Genomic DNA, 5,902 nt, shown 5'->3' with positions numbered 1-5,902 from the left:
GGTAAGCTTTAAGAGCATATTTATATCTGCAGGTTAATATATCTGAACATGAATGTTCTCTCTCTCAGTCATTCCAACGGAGATGTGCAGCTCACTGTGGGTGGAGTTCCTGTCTGGGGAGGTCTCTCAGATATCAAGATCGCCATCATCTTCAACTTGCTAGCTTCAAGATCATTCTATGTGACAGAGGCTAATGCCTGCCAAATGTCATTAGAAACGGGAATAGTGCCGGAGGATTGGCGTACTGCGCATGTTGTTCCATTGTTTAAAAAGGGGTCTAAGAGTAAACCTAGCAATTATAGACCTGTTAGTTTGACGTCAGTGGTGGGCAAATTAATGGAAAGAATACTTAGAGATAATATATATAAGCATCTGGATAAACAGGGTCTGATTAGGAACAGTCAACATGGATTTGTGCCTGGAAGGTCATGTTTAACTCATCTTCTTGAATTTTTTGAAGATGTTACTCGGGAAATTGATGAGGGTAAAGCAGTGGATGTTGTGTATATGGACTTCAGTAAGGCCTTTGACAAGGTTCCTCATGGAAGGTTGGTTAAGAAGGTTCAATGGTTGGGTATTAATGGTGGAGTAGCAAGATGGATTCAACAGTGGCTGAATGGGAGATGCCAGAGAGTAATGGTGGATGGTTGTTTGTCAGGTTGGAGGCCAGTGACGAGTGGGGTGCCACAGGGATCTGTGTTGGGTCCACTGTTGTTTGTCATGTACATCAATGATCTGGACGATGGTGTGGTAAATTGGATTAATAAGTATGCAGATGATACTAAGATAGGTGGGGTTGCGGGTAATGAAGTAGAGTTTCAAAGTCTACAGAGAGATTTATGCCAGTTGGAAGAGTGGGTTGAAAGATGGCAGATGGAGTTTAATGCTGATAAGTGTGAGGTGCTACATCTTGGCAGGACAAATCAAAATAGGATGTACATGGTAAATGGTAGGGAATTGAAGAATGTAGGTGAACAGAGGGATCTGGGAATAACTGTGCACAGTTCCCTGAAAGTGGAATCTCATGTAGATAGGGTGGTAAAGAAAGCTTTTGGTGTGCTGGCCTTTATAAATCAGAGCATTGAGTATAGAAGTTGGGATGTAATGTTAAAATTGTACAAGGCATTGGTGAGGCCAATTCTGGAGTATGGTGTACAATTTTGGTCGCCTAATTATAGGAAGGATGTCAACAAAATAGAGAGAGTACAGAGGCGATTTACTAGAATGTTGCCTGGGTTTCAGCAACTAAGTTACAGAGAAAGGTTGAACAAGTTAGGGCTTTATTCTTTGGAGCGCAGAAGGTTAAGGGGGGACTTGATAGAGGTTTTTAAAATGATGAGAGGGATAGACAGAGTTGACGTGGAAAAGCTTTTCCCATTGAGAGTAGGGAAGATTCAAACAAGGGGACATGACTTGAGAATTAAGGGACTGAAGTTTAGGGGTAACATGAGGGGGAACTTCTTTACTCAGAGAGTGGTAGCTGTGTGGAATGAGCTTCCAGTGAAGGTGGTGGAGGCAGGTTCGTTTATATCATTTAAAAATAAATTGGATAGTTATATGGATGGGAAAGGAATGGAGGGTTATGGTCTGAGCGCAGGTATATGGGACTAGGGGAGATTATGTGTTCGGCACGGACTAGAAGGGTCGAGATGGCCTGTTTCCGTGCTGTAATTGTTATATGGTTATATGGTTATTTGACAAGACACATAGCAGCGCATGTACTGTAAGTTATATAGTTCACTGAGTGGAAACAATGAGATGAGCGTCTAACATATCCTTTTGAAATAAACATGAGTCAATGTTGCAAGACCTCAACAGGTCAGTGATTAGATAGTGGTCGCTAGTTACGGGAAAGGGAGTAAGCAGAGAGTTAAGGAATCCCCTGTGAATATTCCCCTTAAAAACAGGTATCCCTTTAAGATATAGTGGGGGGGGGGAGAGAGGGTTGACTGTTCAGGATGAAGCAGCAGCAGCTGTCAGGTCCATGATACCAACTCTGGCTCCGAGGCACAACTGGGAAGAGTGATGTCAAGCTGAGCGATTGTGTTCAGAGACTCCTTAGTTAGGGGTTTAAGAAGGAACTGCAGATGCTGGAAAATCGAAGGTAGACAAAAGTGCTGGAGAAACTCAGCGGGTGCAGCAGCGTCTATGGAGTGAAGGAAATAGGCAACATTTCGGGCCGTTTAGGGGGACAGGCAAGAAACTCTGTTGCCACAAAAAATACTGCAGGATAGTGAGCTGCCTCCCTGGTGCCATGGTTCAAGATGTCTCGGAGTGACTGCAGAACATTTTCACAGACGAGGGTGAGCGGCCAGAAGCTGTGATGCACATTGGCAGAAATGATGTGGTCAGGAAAATGAATGTGATCTTGTTGAGTAAATATAGGGGGTTAAGCAAAAGGATAAAAAGCAGGTTCTCAAGGGTAGTAATCTCCGCATTACTCCCAGTGCCATGTGCTAGAGAGGGTAGGAATAGGACGATAAGATAGGCAACCTTAATCAGGTATATACAAGGACACAGCTGGAAGCTAGAGAGGACGTTGCCAGAGTCCTGGCTGAGATACATGAATCATCAGTCGCTATTGGTGAGGTACCAGAAAACTGTAGGATGATCAATGTTGTACCTCTATATAAGAAGGACTACCAAGAGAAACCTGAGGACTATAGACTAGTAAGCCTAATATCTGGCAGGCAAGTAGCCCGAGAGGATTGTGAGGGATAATGTAGATATACATGCATTTGGAAAGTCGGGGGTTGATTAAGGGTAGTTAGCATGGTTTTGTGCATGAGAAATTTTGTCTCACAAATTTGATTGAATTTTTTTAAGGAAGTAACCAAAAAGGTAGACGAGGTAGATGAATAAAGAAAGACCTAGGTAGAGTGGATGCGGAAAGGATGTTTCCAGTAGTGGGAGTCCACAGCAAGAGGGCACAGCCTCAGAATAAAAGGACATACCTTTAGAATGGAGATGAGGAGAAATTTATTTAGCCCGAGGGTGGTGAATCTGTGGAATTCATTGGCACAGGCGGCTGTGGAGGCCTAGTCATGGGTATTTTTTAAATGGAAATTGATAGGTTCTTGATTAGTGCGAGTGTCAAAGATTACTGGGAGAAGGCAGGAGAATGGGGTTGAGAGGTTGATCAACCATAATAGAATGGTGGAGCAGACTCAGTGGGCCGAATTGACTAATTCTGCTCCTATGTCTTATGGTCTTATGAGGGGATGGTTGTAGATATAGTCTATGTAGACTTCTGCAAGGCCCTTAATATGTTTTCACTTGGTAGCCTACTCTAGAAGATTGCATGGGATCCAGAGAGCGATAGCTAACTGGATACTGAACTGGTTTCATGGTAAGAAGCAGATGGTGGTAGTAGATGGTTGATTTTTTTAAATCTGAAAGCTGTAACTAGTCACAGGTGGATAGGATAGCAAAGAAGGCATTTGGCATGCTGGCGTGGAGGATGTTAAGAGGGGATATGTGGGAAGGAGCTGCAGATGCTGCTGAAGATAGGCACAAGATGCTGGAGTAACCCAATGGGACAGGCAGCATCTCTGGAGAGAAGAAAAGGGTGATGTTTCGGATCGAGAAGAAGGCTCTCAACCCAAAACATCATCCATTCCTACCCAGAGATGCTGTCTATCCCGCTGAGGTTTGTGGCTGTGTTAAGAGGAGACATGATTGAGGTCTATAAAATTATGAGTGGCATGAATAGGATAGACTGTGGGATCCTTTTTCTCCAAATCAGAGGTAGATAAGCCAAGAAGATGTAGATTTAGGGTGAGGGGTGAGAGATTTTGAAAGGATCTAAGAAGGACTTTTTTTAGCCAGATAATATCTTGAATGCACTGCCTGAGAAAGTGATGAAATCTGAGCCGTTCACAGCATTACAGATGCACCTGGAAGACTTTGAATTGCCTGGGTAACGACAATTCGACAATTACAGGCAACATAGCATGCTGGAACATAGGATTAATATGACTGGATGTCCACCGTTCTGTGTGCAAAAGGTGGGCTGAATGGCCTTTCCATGCTGTTTGACTCCACAAACTTTGGGTATGTGACAACCCATCAATCTGTTCCATTGTCTGACCAGCACAGTCATTTCTGAGTTGGTAGGTTTACCCTTTGAAGAACCTCTGCAATGGTAATCTATCTTGCATTTATATTAAGTATGCAGTGTAAGTGGAAGGAAGCTGTGAACATTTGCTTGCATGCATAAGTTGTCTGCTTTTTTTCAGTTTAACTGAGAGTTAAGCATGCCCACAATAGCACTTTATCCTTGGAGACACAGGGAGTTGCAGATTCTGGAATCTTGAGCAAAACATGAGTGCTGGAGAAAGTGAGTGGGTCAGGCAGCATCTGAGGAGGGAATGCACTGGCAACGTTTCGAGTTGGGACTCTTCTTCAGAGTGATGGTCGTAGTGGGGAGACAGCTGGAAAAGGGAGGTGGGAGCAGGACAAAGCATGTCAAGTGATAGGCGGATTCAGGTGAGGGGTGGGGGGCAGGGATTTGTTGGCAGATGGGTGATGTAATTGACAAAGGCTAGAGGTGAAAAGGAGACAAAATGGTGTCAGATAAGGAGAGAGGATAGAAACTTCTCCTCAGGTGCTGCCTGGCCCATCAAGTTCTTCCAGCACTGTGTTTAGCACTTCATCCTCCATAGCTCTGGGGAAATAAAGAGGTGTGTAATGATAGTGTGAGGATTGTTGCATTGACAGCCAGCAATGCACACATTGTACTAAATGGACTGCTGTCATTCATAGCAAATACATATTTGCTCCATATTAATTTTTCACATTGACACGATCCAAAGGAAACTGATAAAAAAGCAACTAGTGGCCTACTTGTCATTATGGAGTGTCAGCCAGTCAATTAATACGATTGGTAGATATTCTATCTTTGCAAGTTTGCTGATAAACCAGCTCTGCAGATGGTGTCAAAGTTGCTCTGACACAGGGAAATATCTTGCCTGTAACATCTATTCCAGTTCCGAATCAATAACAAGACTATGTTTTTATGGCTAAGTTTAATTCACAACTACAAGGCTGTGCATGTCCTTTCTTTCCCTCTCCCTCCATCCCCCTCACCACATCCTAGTTCTCCGACTAAATCTGACTGTCCACAATTAAATGTCACTGCATGCTTCATTGTTACCTTCCCCTAGCGAACATGATCTTTTCTACATTTTCCTTGAACTGCATCCCTTTTGATGTCACCTTTTCACACCTTACCCTTCCTTATCTCTGTGTCTCCCTCTCCCCTGACTCTCAGTCTGAAGAAGGGTCTCGACCCAAAACGCCACCCATTCCTTGTATCCAGAGATGCTGCTTTTCCCGTTGAGTTGCTGCAGTATTTTGCATCTATCTTCGGTGTAAACCAGCATAGGCAGTTCCTTCCTACACATGAATTGACTGTTATGTATTCCAGTGTCTTCATTTCAAATACACTTCATTGGCCATGAAGTATTTTTTGACATTCTGAGGGTATAAAACTTGTTTTCAAATTCTCTCTCATATTTGCCCACAGACTATGTGAAAAATTTCCACTCTTTGTTGATGATTCATACCGAGTCTACTTCAGTAATCAAAAGTCAGGAACCAAATTTTCCAACAATTGTGAACCAAAACATTACCCTTCAGAAAATAAAATGTTAAAACCTGTACATGTTGGAAATAACTCAGCAGACCAGGCAGCATCTGTGAAGAGAAACAGAGTTAGTATTTTTGGTTGGTGATCTTTCATCATAATCAGAAAATGATGGATAATGAATATACTAAGATGCACAAAAAACTGTAGTAATTCAGCTAGTCAGGCAGTGTCCCTGGAGGGATTCCTCTTGTGACACTGTGTGACTACCTGAGTTACTCCAGTATTTCGAGCCTTTATTTATAAACCAGCATG

This window comes from Amblyraja radiata, chromosome 11 (genome assembly GCF_010909765.2).
Source record: "Amblyraja radiata isolate CabotCenter1 chromosome 11, sAmbRad1.1.pri, whole genome shotgun sequence".
Taxonomy (NCBI): domain Eukaryota; kingdom Metazoa; phylum Chordata; class Chondrichthyes; order Rajiformes; family Rajidae; genus Amblyraja; species Amblyraja radiata.
Note: the sequence above shows the minus strand (reverse complement) of the source record.